The following is an 18,299-nucleotide window of genomic DNA, read 5'->3' as shown; positions in this document are numbered from 1 at the left end:
GCACCACATCTTTTTTATGGGATATTACACAGCTATAGGCAAAGATGAAATACTGCCATTTGTGAGAACATGAATAGACCCTGAGATTATCATTTAAGCAAATAAGTCAGACAGAAAAAGTTGAGAACCATATGATTTCACTAATCTGTGGGATATAAAACTGAAAGCAACAAACGAACAAGCAGAGACTCATGAATACAGACAGCAGTTTAGTGGTTAACAGAGGGAAGTGGGGGGAGGTAGGTAAGGGTCAAGAGGGTCAAATATATGGCGACGGAAGGAAGTTTAACCCTGAACGGTGAACACACAATGCAATATACATATGATGTATTATTGAACTATATGCTTGAAACCTATAAATTTAATTAAAAACCTCAGTAAATTTAATTTAAAAAAAGAGAGAAAACAAACTTGTGCTACAGCACCTCCTACTGGAAAACAAAAGAAAGACCTCTACTAATCAACCTGCTACACAGTTAAGAGTTAAATACTTAAAAAAGAATAGAAAACTCAGAAAAACAGCTTAATGAACTTGAAAATAAAATCGACGAACAAAAGGAGCACTTTATCAAGAGAAGGAACTATTAAAAAATACAAATTAATTCTGGAGCCAAAGGACTCAATAAATGAGATGAAGAATGACCTGGCAAGCTTAGGAAATAGAGCAGACCAGGTGGAGAAAAAAATTAGTGATATTAAAGGTATAAATGTAGAAATGACTCAGGTAGAAGAGAGAATTGAGAGTAAAAAATGAAAGTATGCTATGAGAACTATCTGACTCTATTAGAAAGAGCAATATCAGAATAATGGGTACACCAGATGGAGAAGTGAGGGAGAAAAAAAACATGGAGCTTATAAAAAAAAATAATGGAAAAAATATCCAAAGCTATGGAAAGATCTGGACTTTCAGATACAAAAAGCTGATAGAACACCTAATTATCTCAATCCAAAAAAGCCTTCACAAAGGCGCAGTACATTAAAACTGTCAAAAGTTAACTACAAAAGGGAAGTCCCAGTCAAGATGGCAGAGCAGGTAAATGCTGTGCTAACCTCCTCTCATGATGACATCAGAAATATTACTGAATCACAGAATAATCATCACCGAGAACTGTGTGGTGAACAGAATCCCCATATCTCAGAATATAAATAAAAAGCCACCACTTACTGGAGATGTGGAACAGACACTTCCCATACCCATGGTATGGTGGTTAAGAAATGGGTGGGATATCTTACCTTGCTTCCTGGTGAAGAGCAAGCAGTCCAACCCCACACCGAGTTCCCCGGACCAGGGCTCCAGTGCTGGGAGAGAAGTCCCCATAATATCCGTCTGTGAAAACCAGAGGAAATTGTGGCTGAGTGAGATGGAAGACTGCTGGACCTGGGTATTGTAGGTTAAAGGGATTGCACACAGAATCACTCACAAACTCACTCACTCTGAGCTCCAGCTTAGGGACGGCAGCTCAAAAAGTACCAAGGACACATGGGGAGACACCGAATTGTCTGGCATAAGGGCAAGGGTAAGAGGGACAGCTCTGTCTGGAATCGAGTCCTAGCAGACTCCACTGTTACTTTCCTGAGCCCTTCCCCCACTCAGCTGGCAGGGGCAGGTGGGTAACAAAATCGAATGTTTCATTAACTTAGCTAACACTGTTTGCCCTTCCCTAGTGATTCCCTGAGACTGTGCCACATCCAATGCCCAACCAATACAACTATTTACAGTGGCAGTTCTACATAAATGGCCAGTCTTGGCTTGCATTGCAAACCTTCTTAAAATCTCTCAAGGGTTCACAAACCCCAAACAAGCAGTATCTGGCCTTTGTGTGCCCCATACCTCTTGCTAACCAGCCCCGAGGCATGCACTAGTAGCAGCTGGCCTCAGTTTACATCTTAGCCTCTTCAAGGTGCCTCCAAGCCCAGTACAGGTGGCAACCATCTGCAGATCATTTTGTAGCTCTTACCAGGTTTCAGGCAGTGATTGACCTTGGCCTACACCAGAGTCCCCTCCCGAAATGCCCCCAAACCAACACACTCAGTGGCCAGCTTCAGACCACAGCGGAGCACAACCCAACCTGTTTCACAAACAACACAATCAGTGGGTGGATGAGCAGGCACCAGAGAACCACTAAAGTGAATCCCACTCTGTGGGGTCAGCCCCTGCATGACAGCTTATCCACTATAGTCATGGCCCTTCTTCAAGGCAGTCATCCTGTGGGTAAAACCCTCCTACTGACATCTCAACAACAATCAACACTCAGCTATGACAGGAGGGCACACACAACCCACACAAGGGACACTCTAACAGCACCCGGCTCGAGTGGCAAGGAAGACTGTGTAATGAGTTCCAGGACATGTACTACATAAGGCCTCTCTACCAAGACAGGAGACAGGGAAGATCTACCCAATATTTGGAAAAAAACACAGGGAGGCAGATAAAATGAAGAGACATAAAAATAAGTCGAAATGAAAGAACAGGACAGAACTCCAGAGAACAAACTGAACAAAATAGAGACAAGCAATCTACCAAAGGCAGAGTTCAAAACACTGGTTATAAGACTGTTCGGTAAATTTCAGAGAAGAGTAGATTAACTCAGTGACAACTTCAACAAAGAGATAGGAAATATAAAAAAGAACCAGTCAGAAATGAAGAATACAATAACCGTTATGAAGAATACATTAGAGGGAGTCAACAGTAGATTAGATAAAGCAGATCAAATTGTATATTTGGAAGAGAAGGTAGTGGAAAACACACAATAAGAACAACAAAAAAATAAAGAATAACAAAATGAGGATAGATTCAGGAACCTCTGGGACAACATCAAGCACACCAACATCTGCATATAGAGGTACCAGAAGGAGAAGAAAGAGAGAAAGGGATTGAAAACTTCTCTAATCTGATGAAGGAAGTAGGTGTACAATTCCAGGAAGCTCAGAGTCCTAAACAAGATGAACCCAAAGAGGCCCACACCAAGGCACATTAAAACATCAAAGCTTAAAGACAAAGGGAGAATCTTGAAAGCAGCAAGAGAAAGGCGGTTAGTTATCTACAAGGGAGCTTCCCTAAGACTGTCAGCTGATTGCTCAACAGGAACTTTGCAGACTAGAGAGGATTGGCAGGAAATATTCAAAGGGATGAAAAGCAAGGACCTACAACCAAGATTATTCTACCCAGCAAAGCTACCATTTAGAATCGAAGGACAGATAAAGAGCTTCTCAGACAAGAAAAAGCTAAAGGAGTTCATCATCATCAAACCAGTATTACAAAAAAATGTTAAAGAGACTTCTTTGAAAGGAAGAAGGAAAAAAGTTCAAAAATATAACTTAAAAAATGGCAATAACTACATATCTATCAACAATTCTTTTAAATGTAAATGGATTAAATGCTCCAATCAAAAGACATAAACACTCAGTTACAACTGGAGGGCACACACAACCCACCCAAGGAACATTCCTTCAGAACCTGTGGGACACATTGCACAGCCTCCCTGGATCACTTTGTTAATTACATAAATGTCTAACGACTATGCTATACACCTGAAACTAATATAAATAATATTGACTGTGAACTCTAACTGAAAAAAAAAAAAAAACTGGACCAGACTTGCGGCACTTGGGAAAGGAAGCTGTGGGCTGCTCTTTGAGGCAACGCATTGAAATTACAACCAAATTATAAAATAATCAACGTGGAGAATCACCTGAAGCCCAGTTGATTGTAACACCTACATCTGATAATATAAAGGAGCCACATTGAAGCCAGTAGGAGGGGCAAAATCCCAAATCGGGCTGGACCTGCTGGGGAGGATCAGGTGGTGGGCGCTGGAGGATCACCGGGAGGGAGAGTGAGGCTGCAGAGGCTCTCCTGAAGGAGAGGGGGGTCCTGGTCACATCCGGGGGCTCCCCAGCCCAGGGTTCCAGCCCAGAAAAGAGGAGATTCTAATAACTCTGACTGTAGAAATTAGAGGGGATTCTGGCCATCTGGGTGAGATGGAAGGTGACTGAGCCCCTAGAAGTCCCTTTGAAGGACCTGCGTAAAGATTTTCTGACCTGCAGATACTCACCGGGGATGTTGGCAGTGGATCTGAGGCTCACGGGAGATTCATTCTGAAAACGTCTCCATCACCTGGAGTCAGAAAGAGGGCTGGAAAAGCAGCCAACATTGTGCCTTAGTCCGGCCCCCTTATACACCACGCCAGCTTGTTTGTGCAGACCCCTCCCACAGAGACATTAGGAGATGCAAGTCTGAGGGGATCAGCCTGCCCCGCCTAACCTGCAGACTTCTGGAGACAGTTGTTTATGGTTGGCTGCCAAGCCCTGAGCTGAGTGATTCAGAGTGAAGCCGGAGGCCATTGTTGTGAGCAGCATTTCTAATCCCAGCAACAGCGGCCAGTGCTGTGAGCCCCATTTCAGAGATAAGGTCAGATAGATTGCTGCTGCCAACATGAACTTGGGCAGATATCGGGGACTTGCGGGCCAGTCTCAGACAGCAGTTGGTCTTGCTGTGATCTGGGTCATCTGCAGGAACTTACGACAGTTACCAAATTTCTAGCAAGACTGAGGCTGTTTTGATCTGACAGCCACTGTCTCTCTGAGATTCCACCCCACCCTACCTGCAGATTGCCTGGGACAGGTATTACTGGCTTGCTGCCAAGCTCGGCTCCCAGAGATTCAGAACCAAGTGTTCACAGTGGGGTGGCCATTATCGCGACTGGTCTTTCCAATCGCAACACAAGTGGCCAGCCCTGTAAGCTACATTTCCACTTCCAGCAGGCAACCAGTGCTGTGAGCCGCATTTCATCAATAGGGATAGGCAGATCACTGCTGCCATCACGAACTTGGGCAGATGTCAAGGGCCTGTGGACCAGTCTCAGACAGCAGCTGGTCTTGCTGTGACCTGAGTCTTAAGAACTAACAACAGTTACCAAATTAGCAGCAAGGCTGAGGCTGTATTGATCTGACTGCCACTGTCTCTCTGAGACCCCACCCCACGCAACCTGCAGACTGCCTGGGGCACTGTTATTGGCTTGCTGCCAAGCTCAGCTCCAAGAGATTCAGGACCAAGTATTCACAGCTGGGGGGCCATGATTGTGAGTGGCCTTTCCAATTGCAGCAAAAGTGGCCAGCCCTGTAAGCTACATTTCAATTCCCAGGGAGCGACAAGTGCTATGAGCCGCATTTCAACAGAAAACATGGTGGAGTGAGAGATGTCCCCGGATCTCTCCCCCTGTAACAACAAAAAGCTGAACATCTAAAACTCAACAAAAAACACCCAAACTGCACACCAGCATGTCTGAGTAGGGGATTTGCACATAAAAACTACCACAGGTACTTTATACAATGCCTAGAGCAGGGATCCAAGAGACTTAGATGCCACCTATTAGAAACCAAAAGGAAAGCACCTTCTTTGCAACAGACTACAGTCAGACCTTTATATAATTAACCTTCTTTCTGGAAAACAGCATAATACACTTTCATTAATGCCCAGGTGGAGAAATAGTCCATTAAACACCAGGAACAACCGAGGTGACGAGGCATCTCAGAAAGAAATTGAAAAACCTCCAGAAATTAAGCTTACAGACATAGAAATATGAGACTTAAATGACAGAGAATTCAGGATGGTACTTCTGAAAAAATGCAATGAGACTGAAAACAAATCATATCAATAATTTCAGGAACTGAAAAATAAACTAGATTAGCAGAGCAAGGAGATTGAAACTCTCAAAAAGAACCAAATAGAACTTCTGGAGATGAAGAACACACTGCAAGAGTGGAAAAATGAAATAGCAAGCTTGGGAAATAAAGCTGACCAAATAGAGGAAAGGATCAGTGCTATCAAAGACAGAAATCTAGAAATGCATCAGAAGGAAGAAGAAAAAAATTGAAAAATGAAAAATAATGAAAAATAAATACAAGAACCAGCTGATAACATCAGGAGAGGAAACATAAGAATAGGAATTATTGAAGGTGAGAAAAAGAAGCTGGGACAGAATACATTTTCAGACAAATAGTGGATGAGAATTTTCCAAATCTAAGAAATGAGCTAGAGCTTGGATTCCAAGAGTGAAAAGAACACGCAATTATCTCAACCCCAAAAGGCCTTCACCAAGACACATTGTATTAAAGTGATTAAAAATCAGCCACAAAGACAGAATTCTCAGAGCAGCCAAGAAAAGAAAATGGTAACACATAAAGATAAACCCATTAGATTATCATCTTACTTCTCAGCACAAACCTTAGAGGCTAGAAAGGAATGGAATCAAATATTTAAAATATTAAGTGAAAGGAACTACCAGCTTAGAATAATTTATCCAGCTAAGCTCTCCTTTAGATATGAAGGAGAAATTAAGACCTTTCCTGACATACAAAAATTGAGGAAATTCTCCACTAAAGACCTGCACTACAGGAAATACTGAAAGGGGTCAGCTCGCCTAAAACAAAATAATAGCAACAATAAAAATACATAATTAAGAGTAAGTGACTATAAGGCAAATAAGAGCAGAGGAGTGCAACCCTTACTAAGAACAGGGCATTATAACTTAAATAAGAAAAAGTGCATTATAGCAAGATAGTAATGAACGTTCAGGATACATAGGGACAAATTGAGACAACAATGACTAAAAAGGGGAGGATTCGAATATCCAAATTCACGAAGGGGAATGGAGATAAGGCGCATGCAGAAGAAAATGCACGACTGTATATATAGAACTATGCTTTTCATTCTCGTAATGGTAAACACACACCAAAGGTTCGGAACAGAAGTGTATAACATAAAACAAGAAGAACCAGAGGTAAAACCCACAAAAGCCAAACAAAATAAAGAAAAGAGAAACACAAGGACAAGGAAGCAATGGAAACATCAAGCTATCAGAAAGCAAAAGATAAAATGACTATAAGAAGACCTCGTATTTTAATAATCACCCTAATTGTAAATGGACTGAATTCACCAATAAAAAGGCACAGAGTTGCAAAATAGATCCAAAAACAAAACCCAACCATATGCTGTCTCTAGGAGACACATCCCAGCACTATAGACAAATATAAACTCAAAATGAAAGGGTGGAAAATGATATTTCAAGCAAATGACATTTAGAGAAAAGTGGGAGTAGCAGTACTAATATCTGATGAACTAAAATTCAAAACAAAAAAGGTAAAGAAAGATACTGAGGGGCACTTCATAATGATAAAGGGAATTATGCACCAAGAAGACATAACACTTGTTAAAATCTATGATCTCAATCAGGAGGCACCGAAATATGTAAAGCAACTACTAACAGAACTACAGGGAGAAACAGACCTAAACACCATCATAGTAGGGAACCTAAATACCCCACTGTCGGATATGGACAGATCATCCAAACAAAAAGGCAATAAGGAAATAACATCCTTAAATGACACATTAGACCAACTGCACATAATTGACATTTCCAGAGCCTTCCATCCCAAAACAGCTGCTTGTACATTTTTCTCTGCTGCACATGGTACATTCTCAAGATAAACGACATACTGGGACACAGAGAAGGCCTCAAGAAATATAAGAGGGTTGAAATTATTCCAACCATATTCTCTGATCATAATGCTTTGAAACTAGAGATCAACAGCAGAAAGAAATCTGGAAGAACCCAAAATACCTGCTACTGAAGAATAACTGAGTCAGAGAAGAAATAAAAAGAGACATCAAAAGATACATAGAAACAGATGATAATGATAGTACCACTTTTGGGAAACGGCAAGAGCGGTCATACGAGGAAAGTTCATATCATTAGTCCAATCTCCAAAACCAAGAACAAGCCCGAAGAAACAACCTAACGCTTCATTTTTAAAAACTAGAAAAGGAAGGACAAATGAAGCCTAAAGTCAGTAGAAGGAAATAATTAAAATTAAAGCAGAAATAAATGAAATTGAAAATAAAACAAAAAAAAAACCCAATAAAAAAAATAAATGCAACAAAGAGCTGGTTCTTTGAGAAGGTTAATAAAATAGACAAATCCCTGGCTAGACTAACTAAAGAAAAAAGAGAAAGGACACAAATAAACAAAATCAGGAATGAAAGAGGGGAAATTACGACTGACATCGCAGAAATACAAAGGACCATACAAAAAATCTATGAAAAAGTACATAACACCAAATTTAATACCCTAGAAGAAATGGACCAGTACTCAGAAAAATATAACCTTCCTAGACTGAATCAAGAAGAACTGGAAAATCTAAAAAGATCGATCAGCAGTATGGAAATTGAAACAATCATCAAAAACCTACTAAAAAGTAAAAGTCCAGGACCAGATGGCTTCCCCAGTGAATTGTACCTAACATTCCAAGACGATTTACTACTTATTCTCCTCAAACTCTTCCAAGAAATCAAAGAGGAGGCAATACTTCCCAACTCATTTTTTGAGGTCAATATTACCCTGATCCTGAAACTTGGTAAAGATAATACAAAAAAGGAAAACTACAGACCAATATCTCTTATGAACACATATGTAAAAATTCTAAATATGCTACTAGCGAACCGAATACAGCAACATATTAAAAAGATTATACACCACAAACAAGTGGGCTTCATCCCAGGGGCACAGGGATGGTTCAACATATACAAATCGATTAATGTCATACACCACATAAACACATTAACAAATAAGTATCATATGATCATATCAATAGATGCAGAAAAAGCTTTCAACAAGACACAGCACCCATTTATGATCAAAACACTTAACAAAATTGGTATAGAAGGAAAGTACCTTAAAATAATAAAGGCATATATGACAAACCCTCAGCCAACATTATACTTAATGCCGAAAAACTAAAAACCTTCCCTCTAAGATCAAGATTAAGACAAGGCTGCCCATTATCGCCATTGTTATTCAATATAACATTGGAGGTCCAGGCGAGTGCAATCAGACAAAAGAAAGATATAAAAGGCATTCAAATAGGAAATGAAGAAGTCGACTTGTCACTATTTGAGAATGACATGATTCTCTATATAGAAAACCCTAAAGACTTCACAAGAACACTACTAGAAAAAATTAAGCAAATGCAATAAAGTCTCTGGATACAAAATTAATGTTCAAAAATCCATAGTGTTCTTAAGCTCTGACAATGAAATGTAATTAAAAGACATGGAAAAATAATTTCTTTTGCAATTGCAACAAAAAGAATAAAATACCTATGAATAAATTTAACAAAACATGTGAAGGACATATATAGTGAAAACTACAAGACCCTATTAAAAGAAATTGAAGCAGACACAAAGAAATGGAAAGACATTCCGTGTTCTTGGATTGAAAGAATCAACATAGTTAAAATGACCTTACTACCTAAAGCATTATACAGATTTAATGCAATTTCCATCAAAATCCCATTGCCACTTTTTTAAGAAATAGAACATAAACTCATAAAATTTGTATGGAAGCACAAAAGACTGAATTGCCAAAGCCATCCTGAGAAAAAAGAACGAAGCTGGAGGCAGCACTCTGCCTGACTTCAAATTATATTACAAAGGGACAGTAATCAAAATGGCATGGTATTGACAGCAAAGCAGACACGCGAACCAGTGGAACAGAATTGAGAGTCTAGAAAGAAACTCATATTTCAAACACAGGTGCCAAAAACCTACAGTGGAGAAAGGAAAGCCTCTTCAATAAATGGTGCTGGGAATACTGGAAAGCCACAAGCAAAAGAATGAAAGTAGACTGTTGTCTATCACCATATACTAAAATTAACTCAGAATGGATTAAGGACCTGATAAAAGACCTGAAACAATAAAATGCATAGAAAAAAAACATAGGAACTAAATTCAAGGACCTTGGACTTAAAGAAGATTTTATGAATGTGACCTCACAGGCAAGGGAAGTAAAAGCTAAAATAAATGAATGGGACTACATCAAACAAAAAAGCTTCGGCTTAGACAAAGAAACCATCAACAAGGTAAAGAGACAACCATCTGAATGGGGAAATATATTTGCAAACAACACTTCTGATAAGGGTCTAATATCCAAAATATACAAAGAGTTTATATAGGTCTCAATAATATAAAAAGCAAAAAATAAAAAAAACGAGCCAATCAAAAAATGGGCAGAGGATCTGAAGAGACGCTTCTCCCAAGAGGACATACAAATGGCCAAGAAACATATGAAAAGATGCTCAACATTGCTAGCTATTAGAAAAATGTAAATTAAAACCACAATGAGATACTATCTCACACCTGTTAGAATGGCTATAATCAACAGGACGGACCTCGAGATAATCATGCTAACAAAATAAGCCAGACTGAAAAAGTTGGAAATCACATGATATTACTTATATGTGGATATAAACCTGAAAGCAACAAAGGAACAAGACAAAAAATGGAGACTTATAGACATGGACTATAGACTAGTGGCTACCAGAGTAGGAAGTGGGGGAGTAGGGGAAGTTTGAAGAGGGTGAAGTGGATGAAATATATGGTAGCTAAAGGAAACTGGACTTTGGGTGCTAAACACACAATAGAATATACAGATGTTAAATTATAATGTACACCTGAAAATTACATAATCGTATTAACCAATGTGACCTCAATAAATTTAATTTAAAAAAAAAAACTGACAAAAGAGGATGGAAGAAGGCCGAATGGAAAAGAAAACAAGATTCATACATATGCTGCCTGCACGATACCCACTCAGATCAAAAGACACCCACTGACTGAAAATAAAGGGATGGTAGAAGATATTAAATGAAAAACAAAGTGGCAAATAGACTTTTAAACAACAAGAGACAAAGAAGGACCCAGTAATCTCCACTTCTGGGTATTTATCCAAATAAATTCAAAAAGCTACTTCGAGGGGATATGTGAATCCATATGTTCATTGCAGCATTATTTCCAATGACCAAAATATAGAGGCACCTGGGGATCCAACAATAGATGAATGGATAAAGAGGTGATACATATATACAGCGGAACATTACTTAGTTATAAAATGAATGAAATCTTCTCATTAGCAAAAACATGAGTGGACCTAGAGGGTATCGTGCTGACTGGAATAAGTCAGACAAAGAAAGACAAATGCCTTATGATTTCACTTATGTGGAATCTAAAGAACAAAATAAATGAAAATACAAAACGGAAACATACTTATAGATACAGAGAACATTTTGGCGTTTGCCAGATGGGAGGGTGGTTGGGGTGAGGGGGTGTGAAAAAGTGGAAAGTTTTAAGACCTTCAAATTTCCAGTTATAAAAACACTTGGATAGAATGTACAGCCCAAGGAATATAGTCAATAATATTGTAATAACTATGTATGGTGTCAGATGGGTACTAGATTTATTGGGTGATCTAATTTATTGGGTGTCTAATTATTAAGTTGTACACCTAAAAATAATATAATATTGTATGGCAACTGCAATTGAAAAATAAATATTATTTTAAGAAGAAAAGAAAAAAAAATAGATATGGTATGAACCATTAGAATTAGCATTATGAAATAAAATCTTCAAACTGTATTATGAAAAAAATTTATGAAAAGATATGGTTGTAAAATTAAATTGCAGTACTATTGCTGTTAGAATATTCAAAGAATAAATTATGTAAAACTTTATTTAATATGTGAAAAGGGAAACACTGATCAACTATACATTGCAACTATTTCATCACCTGTGAGGCTATATATATATATGTATGTATTAGCAATTTACTTTCCTAATGAGAAATTGTCTGTTAGAGCCCTTTGCTTTTGTATGGTGGAGTTGGAGTGTTTACATTCCGGTCTCTGATCACATTCTTTCAAAAATGAATTGGAAGTTTGTTAGTTTATTTATTTATTTTTTACCAAATGACTCTTTGCCATTTAGTTTTTTATGTTTGTATAGATATATTTGTGGAGATGTATAAATAAATATACACATATATTTATAATATATGTATACATATATAAATATACTTATCGATATAAATTTTGTGTGGTCCAGCCCATCAGGAATTCTATTTATTAGGAATTCTATTATCAGAATGACAAACTAACAAATGCCGGTGAGGACGTGGAGTAAAGGGAACACTTGTACACTTGATGGAAATGTCAATGGAAGTAGAGCTACAACATGATCCAGCAATCTCACTGTGGTTGTTTGCTGGCTTGATTTATAAATCAGTGTGTTTATGATGCGGACAAGAGAAGTGAACATTGATTTCAGTAGTGCAAAGGTCAGTGTTGTCAATTAAATGATAACAATGGAAGTTCAATTAGAGGGAGGAATGAGAGGCACGAAGTACTTCCAGTAAAAGTTGTCCAAGGCCTTATTCATTAAAAAGTGTAGAGAAATTGGGCGTTAGCTGTGTAGAAATAGAATGTGAAGTGAGGGCATTTCTTTTTAGTTTTAACATGTGGCATATCTGACTGTTTTCATGTAAATGAGAAATTTCAAGACCAAGAAATGCTTGCAATTATATCTTTGCCAAAGTATTTCATGAGACGAGCATCTCACAGTATCTTCCCTCACCCTGCGTTTCACATTAAAAAGTTTATTTACTATATGACAAGGGGAATGCTAATGAGCTTTACTCTGCAAATATTTTGTTACTTGTGACGCTGTCTATATATGTGCATTTGTCAGTCATTTACTTTCTTCATCTCAGATTGCCTGTGAGAGCTCTTTGTTTCTATATGGTGGGATTGGAGTATTTGCATTCCTGTGTTTGATCACATTCTTTGAAAAAAACAATTGGAAGTTTAATATTTTTCCACAAAATGACTGTTTCATCTTTAGTTTTTTTATGTATGTATAGATATACTTGTGGAAATGTATGAGATTATAAATGTAGTGTGTTTGTGTCTATCAGGAATTTTATCTATTAGGAATTCTATTATCGAAATGATCAAAGATAATATTTGCTGGTGAGGATGTGCGGAAGGGGGAGCACTTATACATTGTTAGTGGAAATGTAAATAGGAATAGAGCTATCATAAACATTTTAGCTATTTAGCTATTAATTTTATTCTATTCCCTCCAATTTTTCTGCAAAATGACGTATTGTATAAGAAAGATATGCACACTTGTATAGAAAGATGTGCGGCTTGAAAGTGTTAAATTGTGTGGTCTCTGAAGTTCACACTTGTGGAATCCACCATCATCCACCATCATCCCAGTGCCACCAATTTGTGTGTCTGAATGACAACTGCACTCATTCGGGTCCTCAAATCTGCTCCTGCACGACTGCTCTGTCTCAAAGGTGCATCACCATCCACTGTCTTTCAAGCCGGAAGACTTTGCATCAAGCCTGTGTGATCACTTCCATGAACACCACTGGGTATAGTGGTCAGGAGCATGGACCCTGGGCCCAGGCTGCCTGGGTTCAAATCCCAGCTTACTACCTGTTGCTTACTACCTGTGTGACCCTGGCCAAAAACTGAGCCTCTCTGTGCTTCAACCTGTTAAGACTAGTACGTATTATACAGAGTTTATATGAGGATAAAAAGAGTTAATGCCTCGGAACTGTGCCTGACACAGAGTAATGGCTTCCTGTGTGGTGTTCTTTTCTTCAGCATGTTACATATCTGAAATCATCTTGTGTGTATCCCTCTGGCTTTGGTTTACAGGCTGTGTCGTCCCACTCTAAGATGTCATAGTGACCCTCATCATTGCCTGGTCCAGCACTTAGCACACCACATTTGCTCAGTAAATATTTGGTAGATATATTCATTCATTTATGTATCTTCTACCTTCATCAAATGTCACCACACCCCTTAAGTGTCAGCCACAACTCCTTCCACTCTTTCCCCCACTGTCTTAACTATTCTTAATGACCTACATGTGGGTCCAAGCCCCACCACTTGTTAGCTCCATGACCTTGGGCAGTCACTCCCCTGTTGTAGTCAGGCTCCCTAAGACCAAATTCGGGTTCAACGAGGACTCACAAAACTCAGCAATGCTGTTACATTCATGCTACAGTTTATTACAGTGAAAGTGTGCAGATTACAATCAGCAAAGGGAAGAGGTACATGGACAGCGTCCAGGAGAGACCAGGAGTGAGCTTCCAGTTGTTTTCTCCAATGGACCTGTATCGACATCACTTCATTCTTCCAGCAATATGTGTGACAACATGCATGGGGTATTGCCAAATAGGGATGCTCACCTGAGCTTTGGTGCCCAGTGGTTTTATTGAGATTCAGTCACATAGACATGACAGCCAGCCTGAATGGCTCATCTTAATCTCCGGCCCCTCCAGAGACTACATTGATCCTGTGTGGCCTAAGGTCCCACCATAAAACACATTGTAAGCATAGACTATCGATTCATAGTGGCCCAATGTCCCCAGATAAACAAAGGAACTCTTATCAGGTAGGACATCGAAAAGGCTTAGAAGCTGTCTCTCAGGAGCCAGACAAGAGGCAAAATTTCTTTGTAATGTACAGGATTTGGACAAAACAGGCCTGCTAAATTAATCCTTATGGTATACCTGGAATCTTTCAACCTCAGTTTTCATATCTGTTATATAAGGAAAATAGTGGTCCCCTCTAAGAAATGACCCTTATTCATTCAGAGGGCTCCACACCAACCTCCATTCCATTAACCTTTCTCTTCAGCATGCCCAGGTGATAATAATAACAGCTGACTCTCAAAAAACACTGGTCTCTTGCCAGGCACTGTTCTTCATGTTTTATGCAGATGAAACATAATCCTCATGGCAACTTTACAATGTTGATGTCATTATGCTCCCATCTTTGCCAATGAGAACAGCCAAGGCACACAGAAGTTCAGACAACCTCCTTAAGCCACACAGCTGGTATGCAAATTCATTCAGCTAGTAAGTAGAAGAACTTGGATCTGGATCCCCATAATCTGGCTCCAGGGTCTAGTCATTCACTTAGCTGAATTTCACACTGGTTGTGCTATTGCTTTTGGAGGCTTGGGCCGTCCAACAGGGCAGGACTTAGGCCTGCCTCAGTACCTTCTCTCTCCTCAAGGCAATGGTATCACACACGCTATAGGTGTTCATAAGTGCTATTTAATGAACAAATGAATGTTCACAAAAAGCTTATGTGCTCTCTTTAGAAAGAAAACTCAAGATCAGAAATCTAAGTTTTCCCATTAAGAATCAAAGTCACCTTTTAATCAGTCGAGTGCTTGACAGATGGCCCTGGACAAGTCTCAAGGCAAATACATTTTGCTGTTTGCTTTTTTTCTGATTCCTGACTCCCAAAGAGAAAGAGATGAGGACTTACCTAATACAAAAGAAACATGTGATTTTTTTCAACCAATAGGAAAAAAAGAAAAGAAAAAAATAGAGTTACCATATATTCCAACAATCTCATTTCTGGGTATATAGTTGAAGGAAATAAAATCACTATTGGAAAAATGTATCTGCATCCAGTCTATGTGTATTACAGCATTATTCACAAGAGCAAAGACATGAAAACAGCCTAAGCCTCCACCAATGAATAAATAAAGTTATATATGTATATATAATATATAATGAAATATTATTCAGTGATAAGATGGAAATTATGTCATTATAACAACATGGATGGATTTTTTAGGACATTATAGTAACTGAAGTAAGTCAGAGAAAGACAAATCTTCACCATCTCATATGTGGTATCTATAAAGCCAAACTTATAGAAATGATCACTAAGCCTTGGACCAGGTATGAGGGAAATGTGGAGATATTAATCAAAGGTTAAAAACTTGGGTTAAGTTGTTTAAGTTCTGGGGATCAAATCACAGGAAGGTGACTATATTTAACAATGCTGTATTAGATACTTGAAAATTGCTAAGAAAATGTATTTCAAATGTTTTCACCACAAAGAAGTAATTATATGAAGTGTTGGATGTGTAATCTTGTTGTGTAATAATTTTACTAGATACATGTAATAAATTACCATGAGGTCTTTAAAATTACACAAAATTATGTGAATTAGATCTCAGTGCAGCTGGAAAATTTTTATTTTATGTCTCAAAGCAATAAATGGAGTTGAATAGTCCACCTAAGAGAAAGGGAGTGAATCAATCATGGAAAATAAATTAAATTCTACCAGGAACAAACAGACACTCAAGCATTTCATACTTCTTTGGACAACAAACATTTGTAAATTATGTGCTATAGATTTGCAATAAGGAGAATATGAAGAGTTGCAGAATAATTTGATTCACCAAGAAAGAGCAACTTTGCAGGAATTTCCTAGATTGGAGTACAGGACATAGTTAAACAGCTAGAAGAGTCTACAAATACTTACCGTGGTCATTTGGAGCTTGAGTGAGGGGTTAGAGGTTATGTTCAAAAGAAAAACGCAGCATAGATTGGTGGCCCCTCTCTGTTTCTTGTGTGGGGTCCTGGGAGGAGAATCCCTTCAAGTTCACAGCTCCGTCACACTTGTGGAATCCACCATCATCCACCGTCATCCCAGTGCCACCAATGTGTGTATGTGAGACGACACCTGCATTCATTCCAGAGGCTGTTAAAAATTCATTGTTCAGTTATTTTATATAAGGATTCATAAATGACATTATATGATATACTTCTGAAAATACCTATTTTGATTCTTTTATATAAGGACTTGAGTGACATCATATATTATGGATTTTAAAAATTATAGTATGTAGAATAAGAACCTCCCAAAGATAACCACATCGCAAGTTCCAGAAACATGTAATGTGTTATTTTTTGTTACAAGAAAGGATTAAGAGAGCACATGAAATAGGTTGGCTAATAAACTGCCTTTATGATATCACTGGCCCTGATTTTGCAGGTGGGACTGTCATCACCGTCACTCTAGAATGTGGAAGAGGAAGGAAGAAAAGTTGGAATCTGAGGGAGATTGGAAGATGCTACAGTGCTGGCTTTGAAGTTGGAGAAAGGGCCATGAGCCAAAGAATATTTGTGGCCATGGGAAGGTGGATATGGAGAGAAAGCAAATTCTCTCCCGGAGCCTCCAGAAGAAATATGCCTGACAGATAACTTGATTTTAGTCCATTGTCTCTTCTGACTTATGACCATCTGAACTTTAGGTGAATTAATTTGTCTCTTCTAAACCCGTCAGTGTGATGTTTTGTTTCAGCAGCAATAGCAATGTTATACAGACATTTATTCAATAACTGATTTTGGAGGAAAGTGACTTTAAGGGTCTCAAGTCAATCATTTTGCTTCCCTTCGGTGACGACATTTTGTGTTTAAATCTACATTTAATAGAAGAAACCCAAAGTCGAATTGGGGATTTTGTCCCATTAGCTGATATGGAGAATTTCCCATTGCATAAATGTAAATGTAGTTCTGAAATTGAGGCCTTTGGACATGAGGATAGGACATTAATTTATTATTTAAATCATGGACATGGACAATAGAGTAGTGATTACCAGAGGATGTGGGGAGGAGGAAGATAGAGAGGGTAAAACGGGTCAAATATGTGGTGACAGGAAGAAATCTAACTGTGGGCGCTGAACACACAATACAATGTATATATATATATGCCTTACTGTTGAATTGTACACCTGAAACGTACTGGATTTTGTTTACCAATATCACCAAAATTTAAAAAAACGTAAGAATAAAAAAGATTGGCTGTTATTCACATGGGACTAATATCATCACCGTGGTCAAAGAATGTGTAACAGGAAGGAAGAAAAGTTGGAATCAGAGGGAAATTAGATCATGCAACACTGTGGACCTTGAAGTTGGAGAAAGGGCGTGAGCCAAGGAATGATTGTGACCATGAGAAACTGGAATAGGAGAGGAAAGAAATTCTCTCCTGGAACCTCCAGGAAGAACGGGTCCTGCAGACTTCTTGATTTCAGCACATTGTCTCCTCAGACTTCTGACGTCCAGAATTTTAGACGAATCATTTTTTTTTCTTTTAAACCCATTAGTATGATGTTTTGTTGCAGCAGCAAATAGCAATGTTATACAGACATTTATTTAATAATTGGTTTTGATGGAAAGTGACATTAAGCATCTCAATTCATTCATTTTGCTTCCTGTGGGTGAAACGTTTTGTCTTGAAACCCGCACTAAGTAGAAGAAAAAATCTAAAGTTAAATTGGAGATTTTGCCCCATTACCTTGTACAGAGAATTCCCCATTGCATAAATTTAAATGTGGTTCTGAATTTGAGGCCTTTGGACATGAAGATAGGGCAATAGTTCATGATTAAAATTAAGGATAAGCCTTCTACAATAAATTTTTTGCTCTATGTTTTTATATTTTTAAAACTTTTATGTTAATTCAACCTAACATTATTTTCATTTCTATCCTCTCCAACATTCTCTCACATTTTATTTCAATGTAAAAGATGGGGTTACTGAGGCTCTTTATGTACATATATGCGAGTGAGTGTGTTTATTTA

Source organism: Pteropus medius, unplaced genomic scaffold (assembly GCF_902729225.1).
Source record: "Pteropus medius unplaced genomic scaffold, Ma_sr-lr_union100, whole genome shotgun sequence".
Taxonomy (NCBI): Eukaryota; Metazoa; Chordata; class Mammalia; order Chiroptera; family Pteropodidae; genus Pteropus; species Pteropus medius.
Note: the sequence above shows the minus strand (reverse complement) of the source record.